The 15,026-nt window shown below is 35.4% G+C and overlaps 1 protein-coding gene across 1 annotated transcript in view; it reads left to right on the plus strand.

Annotated features, from left to right (window-relative positions):
- lsamp (limbic system associated membrane protein) overlaps positions 1 to 15,026 on the plus strand; it is a 723,288-nt gene that overhangs the window by 105,756 nt on the left and 602,506 nt on the right. The window lies entirely within an intron of this gene.

Here is a 15,026-nt window from a genome sequence, read left to right on the forward strand (position 1 = left end):
ATACTGTTCATGAAATATATTTTGATATAAAACAAAAGTATAGGAGAGATTTCAGAGAAAATCTGCTGTCTATAAATCACAGGAAGCTCTTTTAGGCATTGGGAAACTTTGTGGATGTCAAATGTAAAAATAAGCAGGATTACCAACTAGCAAACATCTGACATGAGACTCATGCATTTACTCTCATTCTTACTGTTACAGTTTCCCTAGACACGTTTCAGGAATGTAGTTGAATAAGCATGAGAAATGCTGGAAGTTCTTCAGACTTCCTTTCAAAACTGAAATGTGTTTGCTAGGCTTGAGTTCTAACATAATGCTTAATTTTGATGATGAGAAAGGAAAAGCATTGCAAAACTTGTGTGCAAGGTTGATAGGATTTATCAAATAATTTTGCAATTCTTAAAAATGACTTCAGGTTTCAGAAACTCTCTGTGATCAGATTTTTGATGTTATGCATAATACTTCTAAACCTACAGAGAATTACTGTAAAATTTCTGTGTATGATAGCATAGGAATAGAGAACAGTCGAGAACTTGGTACCAAAAGCCCCTTCACCTACCTTCTTGCCTAAGCTACGATAATTCTGTCACTGTTCAGCAAATTGTTTTACAATTCATTTGTTGCATTTTCCAATGTTTTCCAACATTTTACACACACACACACGTGCACACGCACACATGCATGCACACACACCCACACATACATTTAAAATGTAATACTTCTAATATAAGACATGGATGTGTACGAGTAAATTGATATAGCCATGAAAAGCTTATAGAATATGCTAAAAGACATCTGTACTATTCAAAATGTTAATATTAACATGCTCTATAGTTGAATTGTGTCTCAAAATATTGTGTGCTTTTGTGGAAGGGTGAGTATCATGGCTGACTAACAAAGATCAGCTGCTTGCAATTTACTTTCCTCAGAAATCTCAGCCATTGTCAGTTTGAAATCTTTAGATCATTTTCTTTGTTAGCCCCAGCTGTTTTCCTCTCAGCAAAACACAAAACCACAAACCTTGAAATGCAGTCAATACATGTGGGAAGACTGGGCTGTGGATGATTTCTTTTTTCTCATTCTGGTGTTACAATCCGTTTGCCATGCTTAGTGTTGTGGGTTTGTTCTTTAGAGGAAGAAATAAAAAAAAAAAAAAAAAAAAAAAAAAACGTAAGTACTAGGAAACAATTTGTGTGTTATTAACAGATCTATGATATATGATACATGTAATGAGGACAGCTTTTCACTAAGGTATGCCAGTTGCAGATATTAGTTTGGTGCATTGTGAAGCAGAGTCATCATTACTACCACCTTTACTTTCATTGGTATATCAAATTAAGTTCAGATTCATGACTCAAGTTCCTGACCCTATTTCCTTAATTATATTCAAAATCAGTGTTAAACTTAGCAAAGTTAGGTGTGATGCTTCAGTTATGGCTTAACTGGGCTGCATTTGAGACCTGCCTGTGTCAGTGATTGTATTTGATATTGGGGAGGTATGGCCAAGAAGCTAGATAGTTTAATGTATGGAGCTTTTGAAAGCACTGCCATTGTTTCTGCTGTTCTGCTTTATAACTTTTGAAAGGTCATTATGGAAAGGTTTCAAATAAAGGCTGTTTTGTTTAAGGTTAATAGGTTAGCTTTATGTGGCTGACCCCTCTGGAACTTGCAGTGTTGCAAATGATTAATGTTCCATAAGAAAGCTGTATTGGTGTACAGCAGGACTTCTCAGTTCAATGCTCCTCACTGTTAACTCCTATCTGAATTTATGCACATATTTCACAGATAGCAAGACTGCATGAGAAAAAGATTGCGTTTGAAAAGTTTTTTTTTTTTTTCTAATTAAGAAACTGGGAAGCTCATCAACTTAAATTTTAAAACTAGTTAAAGATTTTTGAATTATGTAACAACAATTTATATTGTTTTGGATCTTGTGTGTCCCTCTCATTTGCTTCTGTCTTCAGTTTTGAACTATTTCCCCATTTGTTTCTCGAGCTACTTATTTCTCTCTATTATTATGGTGGGTAAATGTCTGTAATTTTCTAGGTCTTCCTTACTTCTTTTTTTCTGAGCTTACATGTTTCTGAGAACTTGGTAGCCGTATGATTTTCCCAGATCAGTCATCTTTGTTTCAGGCTGTGATTTGTTGTGTTTGTCTCTTCAGCCTGTACTTAAATCATTTTTCTCTCTTTTACTTCACAAACCTGCCTTATATGTTTTGGATGACAAAAACAATCAGGACCAGACGGAGACTAAAGGGGAATTACTTACTATGAAGCTGCACTTGTTCCAAAATGCCACAGCATAGACACACACTTAGCTTGCCATCTGCCAGTAAGGACAAATTGATTATTATTATAAGTAGTTCGTGCTTATATTTCCATGCATGTTAGAATCCCTCTTTTATTGTAGTAATTGTGATTAGATTCACCAAAATATGAAGTAATGCCAGAAGTGATGACAGTTAAGACCGAAGATGGATTTGGCCTAATTCCAAAACGATGCTAAGCATGTTTGTATTAAAACTAAATTTACCAAATGCAGTTAGTCTTTCTCTTTATTTTCTTCAACTCGCACGCTGTTAACTAGTTAAACAACAGTAACAATTATTTGAGATTGTTTCAGCCGTTACCCAATATTCATCTGAATACATTATTTATTTGGACAGCACAATATCTCAGGTTGCACTCACCCCACTGATCTATTTCCCACCTGCAACTACTTAAAACACCACAAGGGGAAAATTCACAGAGAGTGGTTATTGGTTTAACCATATTCAGACAAAATGTACAGTAGATACTGTAAGTGATGTACTTTATTTCTGCCACAAAGTTAATTCCTTTAAAAAATAGTAAAACATTTTAAAGCTTTTTTGAGACACTCTTGAGGTCAGTCCATTACTATGTGTGTATGAACTGATGATTATAATTGGAATAAATTTATATGTTAAACATGCTACCAATTATTTTATTTTGTGATCAGTTGGTCATCTTTTTTCATTTTATTCTCCCTTTAATGCAGACAATAACCTGCTCAAAGAATTTCAGTCACATCATTGACCCAGAGATAAGGTTTCTGATATTCATAGAATATCAATACAATACATGTCTAACAGCCTTTATACAGCAAAGAACACTCCATCTGTTATTTTAGTGGAGAGACTATCATGTACCTATAACAGAAAAAGGAAAGCATTTTATTATCCAGATTCTGTTAGATTTCATTTTCAGCCTTAGAAAAAAAAAAAAAAACATACCTGGCTGTAGCTTTAAACGAGAGCAGTGATGTCAGAGATTTGCTTGAATGAGTTCGACATTCTTTAACTTTAAGAGATCCATCCTCAATAACACAGGTGAAGCAAGGAGATGTAGGGCAGTTCAACCATCCATTTCTACTGAGTATTGGTGGGCGTCAATCCTTTTCTGCAGTAAAGGAGAGCAGCAATTTTCAGCAAATTGCAGAGCTCTTTGTAAAATATTGCTGTCTTTTTTTCCTTTGGTCAAATTTACTGCAAAACACGTTGGTTTCCATCAAAGTCTGACAAGACGGCACGTTTTATTACTTTCAACCTAGCCTTTCTTTTTTTTTCCCCTTTAGTGAACATGTTTCTCCAGATCTTTGTTAACACACAAGGACTTACATATTCCTACATATTCTCTGAGAACATCAGAATAATATTTCAGTTATGTGTAAATACCTTACTCTTAAATTTCACAAAGACAGAAAGGGATTTTGCTTCTACAAGTAACTAATCTTGCACTTGGTAGAAACACAATGTAGAATCCCCCAGAGAGTTTATTAAAACCAACAAAAGTATTTGGAGTGATTTACATGGATAAGCTAAAACACCTTATGGATGTGCCTATTGTTTTGGTTGCCATCTTCATTTATTTATTTATTTTTTTCTGACCAGTGCATGGCGTACAATTACATACATTTTATCTGAGGGCACCTTTCTAAAATCCTAGATCACCTTACAGAGAAGATCAAAGAAATGATTAAACAGGCTTACTATGTTTTGGATGGATCATCATCAAGTGTTTTGTCACTAAAGTGTAATTTATTTTTAGACGATCACTAGCATGGATCTTGTGCTGAACAAAAATGTATTTTTCATCTAGGATTACTAAAACTGCGCTTTCTAATGAATTTAATGTTGAAGGTGTATTTTGAGTAGTGACACACCTGTTGACATAGGATTTCCATTATTTGAATCTTGACGAGTTCTTATGTGGTACCTGCATATGCTTTTTGTTTTCTTTCTAAGTACATGTGATACTGAAATTATTTCTTGCTTAACATGTTGGCTAATAACTGGTTAATGTATGAGTGTCTGTGATTTTACCTTGAACTGTGCAGTAAGGAAAGGTACTTTGTCTAAAACTGAAGACTAAACAGAAATTGCTATTATGTTACTGTTTTGGATTACAGATAAAACTGTAAAGATATTTTAGGATAACAAATATGCTTAGACACTGTATCTACTAAAATATCACGAGAAAGATGGGTTTGACTATTTAACTCCAATATAAAATAAGTTTCAAGTTGATCCTGACATTTAGCACACAATTGTTCCGGACCCTGACAGCATGGGGAAGTTTTTAAAGTGCTGCTGTACAGAGATCTGGTCTAATCTTAGCCTTTTCCTTGTGTGTCCCTTTACAAATGAAAATATATTTCCATTCTCAGCGTGAAATATAAACTAGAGCAGGGTTACAGAAACAGTTGGGCAGCACATATTAACTCTCCAAAACACGGTTCACTGGTGTCATATGTTCTTGTGGCAAGATGCTTCATAGATGGAAACTAATCTTAAAAAAAAAAAATTAATTAATAAAAAACAGCAGACAAAGAATAGCTTAGTTTTAGTTTGGAAAGTAATAACAGACATACAAACTTTAGCCTGTTTCAGCATGTGGTCTTAAACCTTTGATCAGGTGACGAACTGCTGGCTTAAGTGTAAATTTAATTTCAAGTCTTCTGTTTGCTGACATCTGTCATGAATTTTAAAATCATGGGTGTCTGGAGAAATACTGTCAGAATGCCCAGACTCGGGTTTTCTTGTGAGTATAATAAAACATTACAGTACTATTTGTGACCATGTTTATTTCCAAGAAGCTGATAGATTCACCAAAACCAATCCCAAAGGTTTGACAAACCTCGGGCTTTTTATTCTTTTTACAGGAAATAAAAAAGGTCATGCACTTGTTGCTACATGCTTCTTAAGGAGTGTGTGTAAGCATTTTCAGAGATGCGTTTTAAGTATTTGATTCATTTTCTCATGAATTCTGTATTTTTTTTATTTTACATATAAGCACATAATCCTTTCTAAGTTGGTGCACATGCATGTATTATTGCTGTTCAGATGCAATGATATGCATGTGCTCTGCTCCATATCATGTTATTTTAGGCAGTAGTGCTAAAGTTATTCACTCTTCTCTGCAAATCCTTGTTGCAATAAATTATTCAGTTTGCTGTGACATAATAGCATATGACTCATTAAATTTATATCCAGAAAGAAGGGATTTATTTATGTCTTGTATTTGATCAGAATAGTGAGCAGCTGATTGATCTGCGGGGGAAATGTTATTGAGACAGTGTTTAGATCCAGCGATTATGTAATTAAATTGTGGAGTCAGCTGATGGATAGGCTCATTTTCACAGTTTTCCTCCGTTTAATTCCCCTCGAACCACAAAGTAATGATGATGTAGCTTTGGTGTTTTTGTCTAAACACTAAAATGAACCATTTGTTTATGATTCTACATTAATCACAGTTTCAATAACGAGCTGCAGAAACCTATCATGTGACATTAAAGCAATGTCAATGGCGGTCAAGTCTGACATTTGCCGTGACGATGCAAAATGACAAACTCCTGTGGTAGTAATGGATTCACAGTCACACACTTTAATGAACTGGATAGTTTAATGTAAGCTGAATGAAAGTCAATCATCTGGTGGATTCTGTAATCAAATGTTATTAGTTAGGGCTCTTCACACCAGAGAGTGCAGTTTGCTTACAGTGGGAAATCAAACGACTAAACAAAAGAGAGAGAAAAAGAACCAATGAGAGAAACTGACATCTCTTATGTTATTTATGAACTTTAAGTGGGACCTAAAAACTTTGAAATCCTCACTGTGACAACATCATCAGCCCATCTTGCTTTCTGCTTTGTTTTTTGCATGCAGCTGCTTTTGTCTCAACAGCTATCTTCTCAACACACACTCTAAAAAAACAGCTCAAAATGATCATTTCATTTAGACATGCTGCGTACGTTTTCTACAAGCTGCCGTGGGTTTCTTACATTTGAATCAAGTACCAACGATTTGGCTGTTTGTTACTCTTCAATGCTTATTGTAGGATACCAGAAAGCATGAATACAGTAATTTTCTCTGTGTCAAGTCTGGTCTTTAGCTTCACTTCAAACAATAAAAACTAACAACCTGTGTGGCATTCCTTTAGTACAATAATTTTATTTGACTTACAAACATGGTAACTCCATACGGATCACAAAAATAAAGTTTTGGCTGAAAGAATATATTGTACATACAAGTTATTACTGTGTTTGTTATGAAAATCTTCCTCTCTATTTCAGCTTTGAGATTTGTTTCATATGTTTCTTTCTAATTATTTGTCCTGATTTCTATTTGTTTTCGACATGCTGCCTCTTGGACATTACCTATGGACCATAAAATACAGGTAAAACAAAACTTGTTGTGACATAGATTCTACATTAAAGGCAGCTTCAGCCTTTATGTGTTGTATTTAGTTTCTGAATCCTCACTTTTCATCACCACTGTTCAATTTTAGCAGTTGCAACATCTGCTACTCCGGTTGCTCTTGAATTCCTCCTTTTTTTTCACAGTGTGTAAAGAATCTTTCATTTGTAGGGTTTTTTTTCTTCAAATTCTAAGAATGATCTATATGGTGACCTATCTATACCTACATGTCCAGTGAAAGTTTGTAAGAAGTTTTAAACTTTTTCTAAGAGAATCTGCCATTTGTGATTTATGAGGGTGGACGTGAACCACAGCTGTAGAGCACTATGGCTTTAAAATCAAAGTATAATTTCCATTACACCTGTTCTGATTTATACTGACCGCTGGAGAAAAGCACCAGCCTGCTTGTTACTCTATAAGAATTAAGCAGGTAGAGACGATTGATGGATAGCTCAGCCACAACATAATAGTATAATCCTGCTCTCCACAAACCCCTAAAGTGCTAATATTTTGTAAAACTTTCTGACTTATAGATGGATAACAATAATTTATGCTTTACTTTCCTCCTCTGCTTTCCAGCCACCTGTCATTCAGTTGACAGTGTCTCATAGAGAGCTTTTAGTGTCAGTTTTACTGTTAACAGATATTGACCAACTACGTCACTTAATCATGCTAGGCCACGACGGATGTTGGAAATGAGGGCTGGGAGTATTGAACAGAACATCTGAAACTGTCCTCCCAAGTTGCTTTAGCCAGTTTAGCTTTGGGTTCTAATTGTCAAGCTAATTTGCGAACGCAACACTCTTGGTTAGAGCTCATAGATCCTTTATTTACAACCAAACCATGCTTCCTTTGTTCTGATGTGTTGATCAAATTGCTGACTTTGCCTGAATTCACACCACAAGATTTCTATCACTATGTCATGAATAGCATTTCCCTTTACACTGGAGCAGCCTTAAAAAACATAAAAAAAGACGATATCCCAACCATTTATTTCCATATGTGTTGCATGATGGTGGGGCATTTTCTCCATGATTATTAATTGCTTGACATGTACCTTCTCCATAATGCAATATTTGATTGCATCTTTCTGGTCACACTCGTAAAGCATATGAACGTCAATCGTCTTGCCTTGTTAAAAGTTTTTGCTGCAAATCTGGGATCACACCAAGGTCTGCCAGTCATTATGATTGATGCCTGATATTCATTGATGTTGAATCCTTCCTCATTAAAAGTTATACAATAAAATGACATGTTTGGTTTGCATCTTTCTCTGTTTTTGCAGCCAACCACTGAACATCTTATGAAAATGTTTACAGTGAAATCAATTAAATAGAAGCGATACTAGGTTATCAGATCTGTTTTTTGACAGGCTTTGCAGGAGCGCCTAGGTTGTTTTGACATCCATTATGGCAGATTGGGGAGCGTTCTGAGGGGACTGACGTCACATGTAAAGGGTCAATTTGGATTGTTTGTTTTCTGTAGAAAAATCAACCCTGATTTTTCTACAGAAAATCAGGGTTGTCTTTAAGCCTAATCTTATTTTATTTTTTAAGAGATTTGAGGTCCCTAACAAAGTTGTAGTTAGTAATGCAACACCAAAACTGTGCTCACAGTGAAAAATGTCATTTTTGGATCAAAATGAGAAAAAGATAGACTGAATGCCAGTAAGTGTTGCTCACTTACATTTGGACAAAAACACTAAAATAGAGTTTTACACATGGATGGGATGCTACAGGCAAAGCAAAGAGAATGAGGTGGTATTTTAGTTTGACAGCGTTCATACAGAGTAGTTTACAGCAGATATGTGTTTTTAAAAGACAGGTCTATGGTGAAATCTTTTGGGAGGACATGGTCTGAGAGGAGATTTGGATGCGAAAACTATAACAAGTCTGCAGAGAATTGCCAGGAGAATCCTCAGGGGATTAACTGAGGGGTTTTTCTTTTTGGGCAAATTCTGTACAAACCATGAAAGACTTTAACCCCTTATTGTTAAGGGGGTTAACAATAAGGGGTTATTGTTTTTTTCTGCTTATAAATGAATACATATTTTACTAATCAATAAGTCAGTATTTACACTAATTTCGTTTTGACTATCTTTTCACAAACTGCTAAATTTTGCCTCATCATTGCTAAATAAATAATGACATTGAATGGCTGCCACGGGGGATTCAAGGATTTCTCAAACATGCATGACAGAATTAAGCAACACTCAAAAAATGTTTTTCATGAGAAAATAACATCAGAACATGAAGTTATGGGTGTCAACACCAATACAGTTTGAAGATTTAACCATATCTCTGAGAGAGATTATTGTAAATTACATTCTAAGGAGGCTGTTTTCTTCATTAATTTACATCCTTTAATTTCACAGCCTTCCTCACTTCCAAATGGAGATAATCTGACTCTTCTCAGGGAGTTGAATCAATTATGTCTCCCACTGGAACACGCTACCTGGAAAAAAGCCCAACCTGACCAAATATTCTGGACTCACTGTAACCTCGGTCTGATGCTGGCAGGTAGCCTGCATGGTTCACTGCATCATACTGGGAGGTGGAGCTAATAAGAGAGATGGACAAAGCTTGGTGAGAAGAAAAGAATGGAGAGCAACAGGCAATTTGAATTAAAAATAGAGAATAGAAAAGTTGAAATGGTCTTATCTTTCTTTACATTTGTAGCATGATTGTAGCAATGGGCTTGTGATGTGTGCAGCTTCCCTGGTGACACTGCAAGGATATGTGTGTTTAGAAAATGGAGGGACGCATGGCAGAATTTTATTTAAAAATAAGGACCATTGACTTTTGTATTTCCTTTGAGAATAAGCACTATTTATTTAGAATTTGAGTGTAGCTAAAAGAATCACTGAATTCATCTCTGACTATTAGTTGTTTCAATATAGCAAAAACAGGAAACAGACTCCAACATAAAAGCTCACACATTTGAAATGGTTAAAACTTAAACAAAATACAAAACTGTAAGTATTGCTCTGACAGCTATTTTGATAGCTCATTAGCAATCCAAGTAAGTAATTAATTGACCTTAGAGGAATGGTAGCTTTTGAAAATTGGTTACTGTGCACGATCACAGTGCCCATTCCCTACACTGAACTCGGTAAACTGTGCTGGTTGGTGATGTGCTTCATCTAAAATGAGGAGAGGGCAATGGGTGTGGATTTGATCTGTCATTCTGATTCATTACATCTGAGGTTCACTGGGTGATTTTTCTTTTTCTTCCTTGCTGTATTTCAGCAGTCTTCATCTTTCACGGCTCAGCAACTCATCCACCCACGGTGTGCGTGTGCAGTATGTTTCTGCTCTGAATGAGTGAAAAATATTATGTCCTTCTGTTAAACTGTCTAAAAGAAAATTAAAATGCAGAGATCATGGCTTTATTTGAAAGTTTAAAGAACATATAACTAAGTTAATCTGTATATTATCACGCGTCTTGGGTGTGTTCTTGAATTTCACCAGAGCTTTTATTCAGAGTAGTGTATTTGAAAAATCAGTGTAGAGAAATGCTTGTATTTTAAAGTTGTACGTAAATGGTTATGTTTTAATTTCAAAAGCAATCCAAGGTTACCAACGTAAGTTAGAGTGACAAAAATGTTATAGCTTTTCAAGCTATTTGAAAGAAAGAAAAAAAAAAAAAACTGGCATTTCTGAACAAATACCAACCAGCTTTCTTTACCATGTCCTGGTTCTTGAAAAGCCCGAAAGCACAATAATGCATAAAATGCATACATACATACTTTCCTCCTTTGGCAATCATCTCAAATAAAACTGACAGATTTTTAAAAATTAAAGGAATGAGAGCCAAACACTGACCTTTTTTTTGGACCATAGTAGCAGAGATAGTCGTGGAGGATGACAGGTCAGTGCATTGACTTCAGTTTAACATAAAGGGAAGACCAAACACGATTTTCAAATTTAATCAGAAAAGTGAAATGTCAGCCAAAGTCAACATTTCAAACAAGAAAAAAAAAATCTAATTTGACTTTGTTAAATATTCTTTTATTTTTGCGATCGTATTGTACTGAGTAAAGCATAATTGATAGCTTTAATCGGTTCTGGTCAAAATTTAAACATAAGCTTTTCTATTGGATTTTGGATTTGTAAAACTGACCCTGGAGGAGTTGGTGCCTCACCAGTCATGAACCTCACCGCACATCACTGGTTTATTACTGGTTTGTCTTGTTTTGACAAACTGTCCAGGTGGTGGCCTTTTGCCCAATAACAATTTAAGACTGACACCATTCTTGGTCCATTGAACCTCTCCTAAAAGCTTCAGTGATTCCTATTTGTCTCCTCCTCCTCATTTCATGCAACATGACTGTGCTAGTGATTCGGGCAAAACTGATGTATCTGGAATAGCAGCAACTTGTCTGCACACGCGACTCATCTGAGTAGCCTTGTTCTTTATAAGAACTGATCCAAAGTAAAAGTCAGATGACAGCGTTGGCGGAGTTGGGTCTGCTTGTGTCAGAGACTTAGCACATTATGTTTTATCTTCTGTTGGAGCAGTGTATGCTTACTGAATGTGTCTTGCCTATAGTGACAGAAGCTTTGACACTCAGAGCAAACACACGGGCACAAACTGTGCAGTTGAACAGACAGACACAATGTAGCTCTCTTTCTAAAGAGTCTACAGTGCTCCGTTTCTGTGTAGACAGCTTGCTGGCTCTCCTGAGTATTGAAAAAAATAAAAACAAACAAAAAAAACTGTCTAGACTTTGAGGATAAAAATATTTCTTTTCTGCCTGTTTTTGATGTGTTTTTAGTTGTGAGTGCATTAGGGCTCTTATGAATCAGTTCACACAATTAACTAAACCACACATCAAATTACCAGAACACCTGAGATCCTGTTTGTTTTTTTTATTTATTTTTATTTTTTTATTTTTTACCTTTGCTACTTAACTATGTAATGTTATAAATAAATATTATTCACAGATTCATCTTTCTTCTTCAAGCCATGATTTGTATCTGCATGGTTAAGTGAAGCTGCCAGAACCATACGTTTCACAAGATATAGGCTTTGTTCTTCCCCAGTCGCTTTCTGTTGTGTGTCCTCGGAGAATTACCTGTTTTTTTTTAACATGTAGCTGTCATGTGTTGTCATGAATCGTCATGTCACCCATTTTACGGTCGCAGAACACGAAGTCTTATCTCAAGTCTTAGAAACTTATGTCATGTGCACATGACATAAGTGCACTGATTTTCTTTCAAGCTGATGATCACTACTGTATATAGAAAACTGGCACTGACCTTTACTTTGCAGAGTCCTTGTAAGGCAAAATCATTCCACAACCAATGCACTAACTGGACATGAAATGCTTGGTAGATGACAGTGTGAAGGACAATTATTGCAAGCTAGACATTTTTAATTTTCGCTAGCAAGCTGTTGTTATAAAAGAAATAAACCATAAAACAAGCAAAGAAGAAAAAAGATTTTGGACCATATGTAGAAAATGTGTTTTCTCCTACATGATGAGGGTCAGTAATGTGGTTTGATGGCTCAGGATGCTTTTCCTTTACACCTGCATTATGTCCGCTTCATCTTATTAAACGACAGTAGGCTGTTAGCTAATTATATTAGTACACTTAGTTAACGTGTACTCTGTTGACAGGCGAATTACCTTTATTCTCAGTTAACTTTGATAGTTGGTCAAAAAGCCGATTCTGCAGTTTCAGGATATGAGAAAAGCAGCAAGACGAAAGCTCAGCTCTGTACAGAAATACTAGCAGTACTATACACAAAAAAGTAGAATAAAACACAATACATAATCTTGAAGTGTAACAACCGTTAGTTGAAAATACTCAAACATCTAGTATACTAGTGTGTTACAATGAGATAACAGGTAACAGAAGCATTATGACTGTAGGCTAAGGACAGTTAAGTCAGGAAATACCTAATGCATAAATAGTGAATGTGTCCCTACTCCAGAATACCAGATTCCTGTGACTGTGTTGCCATCTAAGCATCCGACCACATGCTGCAGAAGCTTGTTAGCTCCAAATTAACTGCCTCTTTTGAAGTCTTTTTATCTGTCATTTGTTCTTCCATGCTTGTCATGACAGTGAGCTCAAGTGAAAACTTAATCCTCTCCAGATTAATCAGGGGAATTAGCTACACCTAATACACCTGTACTGTATATTTCTGGCTGATTTCTTCACTAAAAGCTTAATAAAAGTCTTACTTTTACTAAGACAAAGACAGTTACTCCCAGTCAAGAAACATAAAGCTCCAAAATCTTTACCTTTAGAAGAACTACATGCAATTAAACTGTCTTTGACTGCATGCAATTGCATTGCAATCTTAATGTAATCACAGTTCATAAATTTGTCACTTTTAGAGGACATTATATACTTAATGTCTTTCCATCTTCTTTGTAATCATTTATAAATAAGGGTGATAATGGCCAGAGTTTGCTGAGGTTACAAATTCTGTTGGCAAAATCTTACACAATAATCCATAATTCCGAGGAAACAACTTGATTTTTTTCTTCCTTTTTTTTTCTTCTGTCTTATGTTTGCACATTTGTTTCTGCTTCCTCCCGGACTTTTAGGAGCACATCTTATGTTTTTATGATAGGGAATATGTTATGCAGCACTGGTGTGTTTGATCTATTTGCCAAAAAAGTACAATCCAGAATCTCTCTTATTTTAGACAGTTTTCATTCTTATTTTATTTTATTGCATAAATCTACATCAATATAAATGTTGTTTAGCAACAATATTTGCTACACAAATGTTTAGCAAAACATTGATCTATTTATCTGATCTATGCATGGCAGCAGGATTTCAAGAGTCCTTTCTGAGTTGACCACTATTTCAGAGTCAGTAATATTAACCTTAGTCTTTTTGGAATGATAAATTCTAAGTTGGTGGTCTTCTGTTACTGTTCGCTCAGTACGAGCTAACCAAATCAATCTTTAACACGGCACATTGCATAGATCAAATGTGCTGCCAGCCACCTCAAAATATTCAAAAGCAAAGATTAAGGAGAATATTAAAACTCCCATGGAACCCATAGATCAGCTCGGCTTGTTGGAGAAAAATGTCAACTTTGGCAGGAAGCTTCAGGCTGCTTGACATGGGAGGTTGCAGAAAACTGAACTCTTCCTGAATATATACAGATACCAACTTGTCAGATTTGTATATATTTATGGCTAACTCTGTTCTTTATGAGCTAATGAAATGATGCTTGTTGTAATGTATGAGAAAAACAATGTGCTGGTTACATTAATTGGTAGAGTTTCATAATAGTTACATATTCTGCTTCAAATTTAAACTTATTTGGATGCAAATACAAATTGTAACAAACTCCTTCTTATCCAGAGCCTCTAAAACCTGCAGATATTTCTGAGTTAAACTAGATAAATTTTACTATCTGGGGAGGAGAATCAAGTATTTCTTTGTGTGCACATTTGTAGTTGACACCCTTTTTGATTCTCACCCCACATCTTTCACATTGAGTGTCATAATTTTGTTTCCCTTTGGGATTAGTCGAGTATATTTTTATTTGAATTTGATTTAACTGAATGTGTTACCTTCTATAAATGCATGCTGTGTCATTTCTTGAATACTGTATTGGTGCATTTAATGTTTGTGGCAAATCACCATTTCTTTACTTACAGAGAAGGTTAATTTTTGCATAAACCAACATTACTCTCACTTGTTGAGAACTTATACAGGTTCTTCCTTAGAATTAAGAGATGTGGTGTGACTTCTGCTGCAGCGGATAAGGTTGATAAGTATTAATAACACACTTTTCAGAAGTTATGTGGTTGCCTGTAAACACAGAAGAAGGAGACGTAATAGAGTCTCCTCATATCAGATGTGAGCATAAAAGAGGAATGCAGTTCTGGGACTGCTATCTACTTATGAAAAAGACCTTTTTATGTGTGTATTATTGTGGGAAATAGGAGAGTTGTGCAGGTTTGGATTTAATAAAACGCCTTCTTGTGTAAGTACTTACTAATAGAAGTGATATAATGTTGGATTTTGGGACTTAAAATATTCAGAATCTGGTTTGAATTCATCTCAGTCTTTACTCAAAAAAGCGCCAAGTCTAGGGATAAATCTTTCTCATCCGATTGCTGCTGTAGATCCTCTTCCTTGTGAATGTTTTTTTAGGTGGATTATTTAATCGGTGTGAAACAGAATCTCTCCATCATGACTTTATTAAAGTTCTTGTCAGGACAGAAATGAAATGGTATATTTCTTTAGCCTCTGCTTGGTGATTCACAGAGGTGACTCAGCACCCCATATGTGTTTTTAAAAAGATCAAAAGCGAGGACAAAAAGAAGTGC

Source organism: Poecilia formosa, unplaced genomic scaffold (assembly GCF_000485575.1).
Source record: "Poecilia formosa unplaced genomic scaffold, Poecilia_formosa-5.1.2 Scaffold198, whole genome shotgun sequence".
Lineage (NCBI taxonomy): Eukaryota > Metazoa > Chordata > Actinopteri > Cyprinodontiformes > Poeciliidae > Poecilia > Poecilia formosa.